This window comes from Rattus norvegicus, chromosome 5, assembly GCF_036323735.1.
Source record: "Rattus norvegicus strain BN/NHsdMcwi chromosome 5, GRCr8, whole genome shotgun sequence".
NCBI lineage: Eukaryota > Metazoa > Chordata > Mammalia > Rodentia > Muridae > Rattus > Rattus norvegicus.
The window spans coordinates 119,260,053-119,275,101 of NC_086023.1; the positions used below are offsets into that span (position 1 = coordinate 119,260,053).

The 15,049-nt window shown below is 41.4% G+C and overlaps 1 long non-coding RNA gene across 1 annotated transcript in view; it reads left to right on the top strand.

Annotated features, from left to right (window-relative positions):
* The first annotated feature begins 1,097 nt into the window (after positions 1 to 1,097).
* LOC134479014 (uncharacterized) overlaps positions 1,098 to 15,049 on the top strand; it is a 28,192-nt gene continuing 14,240 nt past the window's right edge. The window contains exon 1 of the long non-coding RNA XR_010051936.1: positions 1,098 to 1,827. This is a non-coding gene — a long non-coding RNA (uncharacterized LOC134479014). The remainder of the gene's footprint in view (positions 1,828 to 15,049) is intronic.

A 15,049-nucleotide genomic window follows, 5' to 3' on the forward strand; every position in this document is an offset into this window, starting at 1 on the left:
GGAGGATCACAAATTCAATGCCAATCCTGACTAAACAGCAAGATCCTGTCTCCAAAAAAATTAAATACCAGGCAATGCCAATACTCGTATCTATACAAAGGCCAACCATCATATCTGCTACAAGACTGAGTAGGGCTGGGGAAATCTGCCTGTTTCATTCTGCTGACCTCATCCACACAGTTCTCTGTGGGGCACAGGACACAGAGACCTTGAGTTCTTAGTTCTTAGATTCATCCCAGGTATTAGTGTCATCTACATGGCATTCAAATGCATGACCACACACTGGTCTAGTTCTTACCAAGGCCAATGTACCAGGAATTTGATGGCGGTTATAGTAATTTCAACAGTATTCCCCTCAAATGCCCTTCCCCAAACTCCCAAATGTGATGCCTTTTGTCAATAGGGTCATGGCAGACACAGTTAAGATGGGGTCACGGCAGAACAGAGAGGACTTCTACATCAATAACTGATGTCCTTATCTTCTCAATGGTATCTGGTTTCTCCAAAAGGGAAAGAGATGAGGTGAGAATGGCATCTGATGACAGAGGCAGCGACTGGAATGATAGATCCATAACCAAGGAGTGTCCAAGATTCCCAGCAACTTCCAGGAACTTGGAGCCAGGCTTGGAACGGTCTCAGTGGGCATTTCAGGAGGCGTGAACTTGCCTTGTCTTAAGCCATTTGGGTCTGTTGCACTTGGTTATGACAACATAGGAAATGGATGCAACAGCTATTGCCAACAGCCTGCTTTCCTTCTGATACTGCTAGCAACCACGTGTGCAAATAACAGTGTAGTGTAGTTACAGCTAGCGGGTTAGAAGCAGAGACGAAGGAACACATACCTCGATCTAGGTGAGAATGTGGATCTAGGGAGACGTGGATCTCAAGGAAGGTGGGGACTTGGGTGGAGCATCCCACAGTGGCAATAGACATCTTCAGAAAAAGACAAATGAGTAGAGTGTGGCTGGGACCAATTATTACATAAAGAAAAGAGTGGGAAGAAGCCAAGCTCTTCTTGTTGAATGCCGTGATAGAATCACCGCTCCCATCTGAAGAGGCCACACCAGGCCAATACAGTCCCGTGTGGAAGAGGTTTATTGAGGACGATGGAGACAAGAGGGGGGGGAGAGAGAGAGAAGAGAGAAAAAGAGGAAGGGGGCAGAAAGGGTCTGCCTTTTATTTAAACTGTGACGTAACTACTTCCAGGTGAAGGTGGGAGCTAACCAAATGTATGCTGGGAATGTATGGCCGTTGCCATGGCAACAGATGCACTGGTCCCTGTCAGCTGCGGGTGACCAGGTGACATCACTGCTGGAGGGGAAAGTGGTTCCTGATACCAACATTGAAGGCCTTTTAAAAATGGTCCTCTCTGTGTCGCTTGAGACCCTCACTACTCAAAGCGTGGTCCGTGGACCAGTAGACATGGCTTTTATGAAAGATTGCTAGAAATGCACAGAGCATGCTGGGAAACTCTGCCTTACCATTTTGATACCAGCAGCAGCGCCCGGAGGCTCCTTAGAAATACACCCACCTGGACCTACTGAAAACTCTGCATCTCAACCTGGTACCCAGGTGAGAGAGATACGGAAGTGAGAAGCTCTGTCCCAGCAGATTCGAAGCCTCTGCTGGGGTGCGTGAGAAAAGACAGTGGGTACAAAGTTGGCTGAGGCAAGGTGCAGGAAGGAGTGATGTACCATGACCCTCTGAAGGAACGGCATAGTCACAGACAGCACCATCTACATAACATCTACTGATCAGGTGTTGCATGATGTGCTGCGTGTCCATTTCTTAAATCTCAAGGGACTTATTCTGCAATCGTAATGGAAGGTACAGAAAACATGCTATAGATTCTGAATGAAAATTCTGAGATTGACATGTATAAACAGCAAAAGATTATTTGTTTATTTGTGATATTTTTATTATTTTACATGTAAGAGTATTTTTGTATACATGTAAGTCTGTGCATCACATGCATGGAGTGTCCACAGAGGTCAGAAGAAGGTTTCAGATCCTCTGGAACAGGAGTTATAGATGGTTGTGAGCCACCATGTGGGAGACGGGAATTAAACCCAGTCCTCTGGATTAACCACTGAGCCATCTGGCCATCCCTAGGAGCATATTTTATAATTATATCACTGAATGCCATTGATTGCTCTGAAGTCCCTGTTGTTTTATTGGTCTGACAGTGTGGAGACTCCGATGCAGATGACAGGCAAGTGCTCTACTTCTGCACTACATGCGCTGTCCTATTTTTCACTTGTTTTGTGACAGAGTCTCACTAAATTGCTAAGACTGGCCTAGAACTTAGAATGCCCCTGCCTCAGTCTCTTGGTCAATGTGGCACTTCCATACAAGTACAGACTATGTCATGGTCACACCAGACAATCATTTCTACCTTCTTAAATGCCTTGAAAAAAAAAACCACTTCTTTGTGTTTGCAGCCTACCAGTGCCTCTGTCCTACTTCTTTATAAAACATACATATATACACACATATATTGTGAGTATAGTAACTACTGTCCAGCAAAATTCTAGAACTCATCTGTCTATCAAACTGTACCCCAATATTCATTATGCAAGTACACGTGTGTGCAGGTCACATGTGTGTACAAAGGTTTGTGTGTATGCAAGGACACGTGTTTGTGCATGTTGTGTTTATTATAACAACCAGAAGACAAGAACAGGTGTTGTTTTCAGGAGCCATTCACCTTGGGGTCTCTCACTGGCCTGGAGCTCACCAATTAGGCTAGGCTAGCTGGCTAGTAAGTCCCAATAATTCTGTCTGTCTTCGCCTCCCTAGCACTGGAGCTACAAGCATGTTCCCTTGGGCCTGTCTTCTCACTTGAAGAGAGGTGCTGGACCTCAGGTCTTCATGCTTATGTGGAAATCACTTTACTGACTCAGTTCTGGATTTTTTTTTTTTAATGCCTGACTTATTTCATTTAATATAACATACTCCTGGTACCATAAATGTTTTGGCTGGAGAAATATTCCTTTAGACACGATAGATAGATAGATAGATAGATAGATAGATAGATAGATAGATAGATAGATAGATAGAGATCAGATAGATATTTTCTTTATCCACTCATCTGCCAATGGACAACTGTTGACTCTGCTCTTGTGTACCGTGATGCTGGTATGCTAAACACGAGCGCAGCTCTCTTCATTTCAGCAGCTGTCCTGTGCTTATCGTGATAAATGCAGGAAAGAGGCCCACACCACACAGGCAGTAAGCGTTGCAGCGGGGAACTGAGCCTTGGCTTCTTCAGCATCCTTCAAGTATGTGCGGAGGCCCCTACCTTTGTGCAGGGGATTCCCTCTACTCGGAACACTTCGATTTCTGTTTCGGGATCTCATTCACCTCAGAAGCCCCTTCTGATCTGACTTCCTCCCCAAGCTACCCCACAATCCACTGCACTTTCCAGTATGTCCCTCATGTCCCTTCTCTGTTATGGAATCTGCCATGCGATGGCTCACTTGCTGCCCATTTCTCTCCTCACCCACAACAGGAAGTGGGGTTTTAGCAGATGGGGGTGGAGCTAACTCCTTAATCTTCTCTCCCAGCTCTAAGCTCTCCCAGCGCTGAGCTTGGTTGTAAACTTGGAGTGTAGATTTATTGAATAAAAGACACGAGATTGCTTTTTTGATAAGTAATTAAGCTTAATTATTTATTAAGGCCTATAAAAGTTAAGACCTTCAGCTAAGTTCAAGAGAAACAGAGCTTAAAACTATGGTCCAAGTGAACCAAAAACACACATTTCTGGAAAAATCACCACCACTACCACCACCACCACCACCACCACCACCACCACCACCACCACCACCACCACCACCACCACCACCAGAGCCTATAGTATTTCATATTTCATACCCTATCAGAGCAGCAGCCCATTCTACTGTGACAACAATATTTGTAACCTCAGAGTTAAACAAAACCCTTTAAAAAACTGAGCCCTTTTGAAATTGCATTCCTGAATACTAGAAAAATACAGCTGTCGGTAGTCACATGAGACTTGGCTGTGCCTCATGAAACTCAAGCTGTGCTAACAGAGGAATGTGTGGCTGTTTGTTGCTGTATACCACAGGTGTGGGCCCGGCACAGCGAGGAGAGCTTCCCACGTTCAGAGTGAGGTTTACAGACCAGCAAGTTAGAAGGGACAGAGCGGCGTCCAAACACGACTGATATTCTTTTGATGTCAGCTCCACGCAATGCTTTCTGTCATCCTAGCTAGATTTCCCCCCCAAAGGAAGTGAGACTATAAAATTAGAAAGTAATTTTCCTTTTGTGTACTGGTTTTCTGCTATAGAAGAAATGTATTTAGATTTTTTTTAATCAAATTATTTATCTTAGTGCTCCCTCAAGTTTCCAAACCACTGAGCAACATGATGCTTCGGTCTGCGCTCTCCTCTCTGAGTCTATCTGGGTAAATTAATTACAAGGCAATCCTCGGGAATTAAGTGTGTTTTAAGTTCAGAGGCATCTGCTTAGAGACTTCTAATGCCGCTAAATAGTCCCTTTGGAGATGCACTCGTTAGTGTGAGTGGTATAATTTTCATTTCCGCTGGCACTGTGGCATATGACTTCTTCGGTTTCAGCTACCCTCTGATTGACCTGTCAAGGGCATCAACCACCCTGAAGATGTTCCTGCAACATTTATGCTTCTCCAGTCAGACTGAAGGACCAGACTATCTGCGCTCTGGAGAGGAAGAACAGATTTCTCCCAATTTCCACATGAAACATACTCTGCACACACACACACACACACACACACACACACACACACACACACACACACATTCAGAGAGAGAGAGAGAGAGAGAGAGAGAGAGCCAGAACTTATAATAGGCTAATAAGGCAACAGAACAAAACACTTTCTGAGATAACGGATATTCCATATATCTGAAGTGGGTGGGGGGTGATCTACAGTACCGCTAATATATTATTAAGATAGAAATGCATTTTTAAGCTGAATGCCAGTGCAATGTTTCCAGGGAAGGGAGGGAACATAAAAGCCTGAAAATTACATTTTGGATTTTTTTCCCTCCTCCTTCTAAAGTGAGGATGTGGTAAAGTTTATCACCAGATTTTTCCAAAGCCTGTGTAAAGGTCTGGAAGCCCTTTATGTCTATTTTAAGAGAGCAGCTTCTCCTGGTTCAGAATAATCTGAAGCAAAGCCCAGTCAGCCCTAAGTAACAGGGGAATCTTTGGGAACAACGTAGAAGAACCACAGCAGCTACCCTTCCGCCATTTTGAATTTTGAAAAGGTTAACTGTAGGAAAAAGAAAACACTAATCTTTTGAGTAAAACAGAGGTAAAGCTTTGCTTGAAGCCATTAGTGCACTGTCAACTTGTGACTTAAGTCACGTGTGTATCAGCAAATACACATGAAGTTAGCAATCAGCTGTCCCCGTGGACTCCTGGCTATGGAATCTCCTCTGTGGCCTTTACATTGAAGGCTTTCTCTTCATTCTTGGGAATAGAGGAACTTTTCAGGGATGAATCTTCATGGAAGGAAGTTAGGTCATTGAGGGGCTAATTGGGACCATGGCCCCTTCTCCTTCTCCTTTCTCCCTCTGCCTCCCTAACCCTCAGAGGTGAACAGGTGGCCCTTGGTACACATCTGCATCTGCTCCCCCCGCCCCCCCCACCCCCCCCACCCCCGCTCTCAGCACAGCCCTCCCTCTGGATCCCGTTCCTCCCTGCGGGCTCCAAGAGGCAATTACACACTCACCCCATGGGAGGCAAGTCATCCTCCTTCACCAACTGCCTTCTGCCTTATAGGGTCTGCTAGGTTCATCAGTACCTTGGGGTTTGCATATTTGTTTGTGTCACTCAAGGGAGTTTAACTATAAAGTCTCTTCCTGGGTCCCCTACCAACAGCTGGGCCTCCCAAACAAGCTAGAGTACTAGGAGAACTGTCAGGTGGTTCTCAGCCTTGAGCAAAAGCACTCACTGTCTCTCAAATGGCTGCCCAAGATCAGCAGGACACTAATCTGAAAATACTGAAGTTACCTGTGAGTCCAGTACTCACAAATTCAGGTCCTAGAAATGTGATTGTTCCTAATTAGTTGCTCCTTCTGGGCCATTTTGGTTAAAAATTTGGTAAGGTCAAGGACAATGTCTAAGTTTCTTTGCACTCACTGATCAATAAGCACAAGCCCTAGGAAGTTACAAGTGGGTAAATACCAATGAATGACCATCAAAGATCCATATATTTTCTGTAAGATTGTGGCTTAAAAAAACAGTTCAGTTATACCAACTGCACAACCTCCAAAATATATCTATTATATTAGTAAAATTATAGCTATTGTATGAGAAAAGAATAAAGAAACTATAGCTGAGTATCTTAGTCAAGCTTTTGTAATCAGTGCCTTCTGACAATGTTGTCAAGAATGTTAAGAAATTGGTCACCATATGTTATGAGTATGCATAAAGTTTTTGCAACCTACCGTTTTTGCACTTTTATTGGATATTTTATGTGTTTAAATTTCAAATGTAATCCCTGTTCCCAGTTCTTCCCTCTCCCCTCCCCCTCCCCCTGCTTCTATGAGGGTTCTCCCCCTCCAACCAACCCACTCCCCCCCCTCGCCACACTGGCATACCTCTGCACTGGGGAAACAAGCCTTCACAGGATCAAGGGCTTCTCCTCATATTGATGCCCCACAAGGCCATCCTTTGCTACTATGCAGCTGGAGCCATGGGTCCCCCCATGTGTACTCTTTGTTTGGTGGTTTAGTCCCTGGGAGCTCTGGGGAGTCTAGTTGGTTGATATTGTTGTTCTTCCTATGGGGTTGCAAACCCCTTCAGCTCCTTCAGTCCTTTCTCTGACTCCTCCGTTGGGATCCCCGTGTTCAGTCCAATGGTTAGTTGCAAGCATCCTTATCTGTATCAGTAGGGCTCTGGCAGAGCCTCTCAGGAGACACCCATATCAGGCTCCTGTAAGCAAGCAGTTCTTGGCATCAGTAGTAGTGACTGGTTTTGGTGGCTGCATATGGGACAGATCCACAGGTGGGGCAGTTTCTGGACTGCCTTTTCTTTAGTCTCTGGTCCACTCTTTGTCCCTGTATTTCCTCCTGTGAGTATTTTGTTCCTGCTTCTAGAAGGACTGAAGCATCTACATTTTGGTCCTCCTTCTTCTTGAGTTTCATATAGTCTGTGAATTGTATTTTGGGTATTATGAGCTTTTGGGCTAATATCCACTTATCAGTGAGGACATACCATGTGTGTTCTTTTGTGACTGGGTTACCTCACTCAGGATATTTTTTTAGTTCCATCCATTTGCCTAAGAATTTCACGAAGTCATTGTTTTTAATAGCTGAGTAGTATTCCATTGTGTAAATGTACCACTTTTTCTGTATCCATTCCTTTGCTGAAGGGCATCTGGGTTGTTTCCAGCTTCTGGCTATTATAAATAAGGCTGCTATGAACATAGTGGAGCATGTGTCCTTGTTATATGTTGGAGCATATTTTGGGTATATGCCCAGGAGTGGTATAGCTGAGTCCTCAGGTAGTACTATGTCCAGTTTTCTGAGGAACTGCCAGATTGATTTCCAGAGTAGTTGTAACAGTTTGCAATCCCACCAACAATGGAGGAGTGTTCTTCTTTCTTCACATCTTTGCCAGCATCTGCTGTCACCTGGGTTTTTGATCTTAACCATTCTGACTGGTGTGAGGTGGAATCTCAGGGCTGTTTTGATTTGCATTTCCCTGATGACTAAGGATGTTGAACATTTCTTTATGTGCTTCTTGGCCATTCGATAGTCCTCAGATGAGAATTTTTTGCTTAGCTCTGTACTCCATTTTTTAAAAGGGATAATTGGTTCTCTGGAGTCTAACTTCTAAACTTCCTTGAATATATTAGATATTAGATATTAGATGTAGGATTGGTAAAGATCTTTTTTCCCAATCTGTTGGTTGCCATTTTGTCCTACTGACATTGTCCTTTGCCTTACAGAAGCTTTGCAATTTTGTGAGGTCCCATTTGTTGATTCTTGATCTTAGAGCATAAGCCATTGGTGCTCTGTTCAGGAAATTTTCTCTTGTGCCTATGTGTTCAAGGCTCTTTCCTAATTTCTCTTCTACTAGTTTCAGTGTATCTGGTTTTATGTGGAGGACCTTGATTCACTTGGACTTGAGCTTTGTACAAGGAGATAAGAATGGATCTATTTGCATTCTTCTACATGCTGACCACCAGCTGAACCAGCACCATTCGTTGAAAATGCTATCTTCTTTCCCACTGGATAATTCTAGCTCCCTTGTCAAATATCAAGTGACCATAGGTGTGTGTTCATTTCTGGGTCTTCAATTCTATTACATTGATCTACCTGCCTGTCTCTGTAACAGTACCATGCAGTTTTTTTTTTTTTATCGTGATTGCTCTGTAACACAGCTTGAGGTCAGAGATAGTGATTCTTCCAAAAATTCTTTTAGTATTGAGAAATTTTTTTTTCCTATTCCAAATGAACTTGCAAATTGGTCTTCTATGAAGGATGGAATCGGCATTGAATCTGTAGATTACTTTTGGCAAGGTGGCCTCTTTTACTAAATTAATCCTGTCAATCCATAAACATGGGAGATCGTTCCATCTGAGATCTTCGATTTCTTTCTTCAGAAACTTGAAGTTCTTGTCATACAGATCTTTCACTTGCTTAGATAGAGTCATACCAAGGTATGTTATATTATTTGCGACTATCGAGAAGGGTGTCATTTCCCTAATTTCTTTCTCAGCCTGTTTATTATTTGAGTTAATTTTATATTCAGCTACTTTGCTGAAGTTTTTTTTTATCATGTTTAGGAGTTCTCTGGTGAAATTTTTGGGGTCACTTAAGAATATTATCATATCATCTGCAAATAGTAATATTTTCACTTCTTCCTTTCCAATTTGTATCCCTTTGACCTCCTTTTGTTGTCTAATTGCTCCGGCTAAGACTTCTAGTACTACATTGTATAGGTAGGGAGAGAGTGGGCAGCCTTGTCTAGTCCTAGATTTTAGTGGGATTGCATCAAGTTTCTCTCCATTTATTTAGATGTTGGCTACTGGTTTGCTTTTACTATGTTTAGGTGTGGGCTTTGAATTCCTGATCATTCCAAGAGTTTTACCATGAAAGGGTGTTGAATTTTGTCAAATGGTTTCTCAGCATCTAATGAGATGATCATACTGTTTTTTTCTTTGAGTTTGTTTATATAGTGAATACATTGATGGATTTCCACATATTGAACCATCCCTGCATTCCTGGAATGAAGCCTACTTAATTATGGTGAATGAACATTTTGACATGTTCTTAGACTCAGTTTGCAAGACTTTTATTGATATTTTTTGCATCGATGTTCATAAGGGAAATTGGTCTGAAGTTCTCTTTTCTGTAGGGTCTTTGTGTGGTTTAGGTATAAGCATAATTGTGGCTTAAAAGAATGAATGGGTAGTGTTCCTTCTGTTTTTATTTTGTAGATAGTTTGAAGAGTATTGGTATTAGGTCTTCTTTGAATGTCTGATAGAATTCTGCACTAAGCCCATCTGGTCCTGGACTTTTTTTGATTGGGAGACTTTTAATGACTGCTACCATTTCTTTAGGTGTTATGGGACTGTTTAGATGGTTTATCTGATCCTGATTTAACTTTGGTACCTAGTGTCTGTCTAGAAATTTGTCCATTTCCTCCAGATTTTCTAGTTTTGTTGAGTATAGGCTTTTGTAATAGGATCAACGATTTTTTAAATTTCCTCAGTTTCTGTTGTTAAGTCTCCCTTTTCATTTCTGATTTTGTTAATTTGAATATTTTCTCTGTGCCCTCTCATCTTTCTGGCTAAGGATTTATCTATCCTGTTGATTTTCTCAAAGAACCAGCTCCTGGTTTTGTTGATTCTTTGTATAGTTCTTTTCATTTCTACTTGATTGAATTCAGCTCTGAGTTTGATTATTTCCTGCTGTCTACTCCTCTTGGGTGTATTTCCTTCTTTTTGTTCTAGAGCTTTCAGGTGTGCTGTCAAGCTACTAATGTATACTCTCTCCAGGTACTTTTTGGAGGCACTCAGAGCTATGGTTTCCCTCTTAGCACTGCTTTTATTGTGTCTCATAAGTTTGGCTATGTTGTGCCTTCATTTTTATTAAATTCTAAAAAGTTTTTAATTTCTTTCTTTATTTCTTCCTTGACCAAGGTATCATTGAGTAGAGCATTGTTCAGCTTCCATATATATGTGGACCTTCTGTTGTTTTTGCTGTTATTAAAGACTAGCCTTAGCTCGTGGTGATCTGATAGGATGCATGGGATTACTTCAATCTTCTTGTATCTGTTGAGACCTGTTTTGTGACCAATTATATGGTCAGTTTTTGAGAAGGTACCTTGAGGTACTGAGAAGAAGGTATATTCTTTTGTTTTAGGATGAAATGTTCTATAGATATCTGTTAAATTCATTTGTTTCATAACTTCTGATAGTTTCACTGTGTCTCTGTTTAGTTTCTGTTTCCATGACCCATCCATTGATGAGAATAGGGTGTTGAAGTCTTCCACTATTATTGTGTGTGGTGCAATGTATGCTTTGAGATTTAGGAAAATTTCTTTTATGTATATGGGTACCATTGCATTTGGAGCATAGATGTTCAGAATTGAGAGTTCATCTTGGTAGATTTTTTTCTTTGATGAGTACGAAGTATCCTTCCTTATCTTTTTTGATAACTTTTGGTTGAAAGTTGTTTTTATTTGATATTAGAATGGCTACTCCAGCTTGTTTTTTGGGACCGTTTGATTGGAAACTTTTTTCCAGCCTTTTACTCTGGGGTAGTGTCTGTCTTTGTCACTGAGGTGTGTTTCCTGTATGTAGCAAAATTGCTGGGTCCTGTTTCCATATCTAATCTGTTAGTCTATGTCATTTTATTGGGGAATTGAATCCATTGATGTTGGAAGATATTAGGGACCAATGCTTGTTGTTTCCTGTTGTTTTTGTTGTTAGAGGGGGAATTATGTTTGTGTGGCTATCTTTTTTTTTGCATTAGTTGAAATTTGAGTACTTTCTTGCTTTCTCTGGAGTGTAGTTTCCCTTCTTGTGTTGGAGTTTTCCATTTATTATCATTTGTAAGGCTGGATTTGTAGAAAGATATTGTGTAAATTTGGTTTTGTCATAGAATATCTTGGTTTCTCCATCTATGTTAATTGAGATTTTTTGCTGCGTATAGTAGCCTGGGCTTGCATTTGTGTTCTTTTAGGGTCTGTATGACATCTGCAAGGATCTTCTGGCTTTCATATTCTCTGGCGAGAATTCTGTTGTAATTCTGATAAGGTTTGCCTTTATATGTTACTTGACATTTTCCCCTTACTGCTTTTATATTCTTTCTTTGTTTTGTGCATTTGGTGTTTTGACTATTATGTGACAGGAGGAGTTTCTTTTCTAGTCCATTCTGTTTGGAGTTCTGCAGGCTTCTTATATGTTCATGGGCATCTCCTTCTTTAGGTTAGGGAAGTTTTCTTCTATAATTTCGTTGAAGAAATTTACTGGCCCTTTAATGTGGAATTCTTTACTCTCTTTTATACCTATTATCCTTAGGTTTGGTCTTCTCATTGTGGTATGGATTTCCTGGATGTTTTGAGTTACGATCTTTTTGCACTTTGCATTTCTTTGACTAGTGTGTCAATGTTTTCTGTGGTATCTTCTGCTCCTGAGATTCTCTCTTTTCTATCTCTTGTATTCTGTTGGTGATGCTTACATCCCTGTCTCCTGATCTCTTTCCTAGGTTTTTTATCTTCAGGATTGTCTCTCTTTGTGCTTTCTTTATTGTTTCTATCTCCATTTTTAGATTCTGGATGGTTTTCTTCAATTCCTTCACCTGTTTGGTTGTGTTTTCCTGTAATTCTTTAAAGGATTTTAGTGTTTTCTCTTTAAGGACTTCTACTTGTTTATCTATGTTCGCCTGTATTTCTTTAAGGGAGTTATGTTCTTCTTAAAGTTCTCTATCATCAGCATGAGGAAACCTACTTTTAATAAGGCTTCACTTTCTCCTCTAGCCAACCACCCAGCAGAGAAAGTGGAAGAGAGAAGTTATTAGGTTATGGGGGAAGTGGCCCTGTATTGCAGTAGTTCTTTGGGGGTGAGCTTGATCTTCCTTCTCTGCAGTTCAGTCCCATAGCAAACATCAAATTCGACTTAGCAGTTCAACTGCAGATCAGTCCTCTAGAAAGGCATGCACCACTAAGAAACCAGCAGCTAAAGTACAGTCCTTTTAGAAAGAAGACACCAGGCAGCTGTAGTTCAATCCTGAAGAAACCACCAGACTAGCCAACTGGCCTAAGGCAAGGTCACAGAGGCAGCAAGCCTCATGAGCAGTAGTTCTTGGGCAAGTTTCTTTCAATGGCAGTGTTACCACAAGTTGAGCCCAACAATGCTATATAAGGAAAACCAATACCTGCATGTCTTTAGTGAAGAATAGTAAGGCAGTGCAAATCAAACTAGGGCTCAGTGCTCTTCTCCCACTGTCTATGAGGTCATATTTATACTCCTTAATCAAGAATTCTTAACAACCTTTCACCTGTGTTTGCTTCAAGAAAACAGTCTTTCATATGTTTGCTTTAGCAAGACATCCTTTCACTTGTGTGCCCCAGCAAAACATCATTTGACATAACTATCTTACCAAGGAAACTCAAAGTTTCCACTTCGGTAAGTTTATTGGGTTCTTTGATTATTAATTCTGTTAATATAAACAGGGAAAGAATATTCTGGAAATATTCAGTATTGTAGTTAATCTCCCTGATAGCTGCAGAAGCAGTTTTAGAAAGGAAAGGTCAGCCCCAAGAATCTATGACCTGAACCCCAAATAGATATGCATCAACCCTTCTTGTGATGTTACAGTACTCTGTTCAAGAGTCAAGAGTTCCAGTAGAGAAAGGCTGATTACCCTAATGTAGGTCCATCCACTGGTTAAGGAAGAAAAGAGAGCCTTGTTTACATTGATCCCAAACACAACAATGGAGTACAACACACAAAGCAAAATGAAGGGTATGTTTTTATGAAAAAAAAAGGGGGGGATGTACATGGCTGGAACTTCCCTACCCCAATGTCCAGTACAGTTGAACAGGAACTTTTAAAAAACTGTATATTGTGAGTGCTTATATATACCAAGCACTTAGAATGCAGATTTCCTTATATGTCTCACTTCTCCTCCAACATTCTAAAAGAAAAAATCTTTTGCCCACATTTTACAGAGAAACTGAGGCTGACCTAGATTAAAGTGATTTAGCCAGTGCCATCCATTTAATAAACTCTGAAGTGAAAATTTGTCCTTAAGTTTATCTGATGTTTGTTGGAAAAGAATAATCATTGGGTTGCACTAAGGAACACACGAATAAGAATAATTTGACAAGGCAATTTGTTTTTTCAAAAGGGTGCATTACAACCCAAACTGGGCTAACAAGTAGCACACTCTGCCAAGATGGCCTCCATTTTTTATTGATGAAGTAAGTGGTGACTACCACTCATCTCAGTGAGCTTGACTTCACAATCTGACATGATTGGCTAGTTTGAATGAAGGGAAGGTTCAGAAACTATGGGCTCTTGTCAGGCTCACTTACCTTTGGTAGAAAAAAAAAGCTGTCTCTCACATAGCTACAGCATACTGTGTGTGGAAGCTTAAGTCACAGTCACTGATGGATGCCCACTGGAGGGTATATACTGAAGGACGCTCAGCATGGAGGGTGGAAGAATGCCATTTCTGTCTTGGCCTTGCCATTTTGTAATGGTGTAACTGCAAAAGCATCTGAGATGTGGCTCCTCAAGTGCAAATGAAGAACGATTGTATCTGATCACCAATCACAGGAAGAGGAATAGTACAAGCTTAGTCACATCTACCAAGCTTCTGAAGCAGTGTTAGATTCCTCCTACTGTAACAAGTCCAAGATATTCAACTTAGGAAGAGAAAAGGTTCATTTTGGCTCACAATGTTGAAAGCTCCTGATGTGGAAATTTCTGGTCTCTTTGGAACTCAGTTGTGCCACGTGACATTTTTCTGGAAGCTGTCTTATGAGAGGATGTTTTGCTGAAGCAGACACTTGAGAGGGTCCATGATGTTTGGAAAAAATGTAAGTAGAACTCCACAGACTGTGAGACGACACTCTTGCATTGCTATGCCTTGCAACACTTCCCTTCTAGACTGATCTTTGCTGATCTTCAATTGTTGTGACTTCTAAGAGAACTTCTTCTGGTGTTCCAGCTGCTTCTGTCACTTCCGCTGACTCATACCAAATTCAGCAGAGCCTCGGAGATTCTGCTGGACCAAGCTGCTGCTACTGATTAGTGTTTGGTGTTTGCTATAAGACTGGACTGCTGATATCTTGACAACAAAGATTGAAATTGCCCCCCCCTCCAAAGAACTACCTCTAAATAGATCCACAATCCTCTTGTTCTATTAACCATTTTTCTCCCCTACCTTTGGTTGGTGGGCTAGAAGGGAGGTTGAAGGATTAAAGAACCCTAAATAAAGTAGGCTTTGAAAAATCTAAGCCTGCAAGCTTCAGCCTATAGTGGTGTAGATCACCACCCAGGCCTATAGCAATAAACATCATGGCAGGATCATGTAGCCAAGGGGAAATGCTCACACAAAGGTCAAGAAGCAAAAATGAACAAAGAGCCTGGGGTCCCATAATACAGTTTTTGGAATGCTTTCATTGACCTAAAAGACTTCCTCCTAGCCTCTCTCTCTCTCTCTCTCTCTCTCTCTCTCTCTCTCTCTCTCTCTCTCTCTCTCTCTCTCTGTGTGTGTGTGTGTGTGTGTGTGTGTCCCTGAGGGCATGTATATGCTTGTAGGTGGATGTGTGTATAGAGATCATAAGATAACATTGGATGTCTTGCTCAAAGTTTTCCACTTTTTTTAAAAGACAGATTCTCTCTTAGAAGAGCTAAGGTGTTGATGGATTCAGCTAGACTGGGTGGCAACAAATCCCAGAGATTTTCTGTCTCGTCCTCTGAGACTCTGGAATTATAGGCACTTACTTCCACACCCAGTTGTCTGTTACATGAATCCTGGGAATCTGAACCCAAGTCTTCATTCTTGTATGGAAAGGTCTT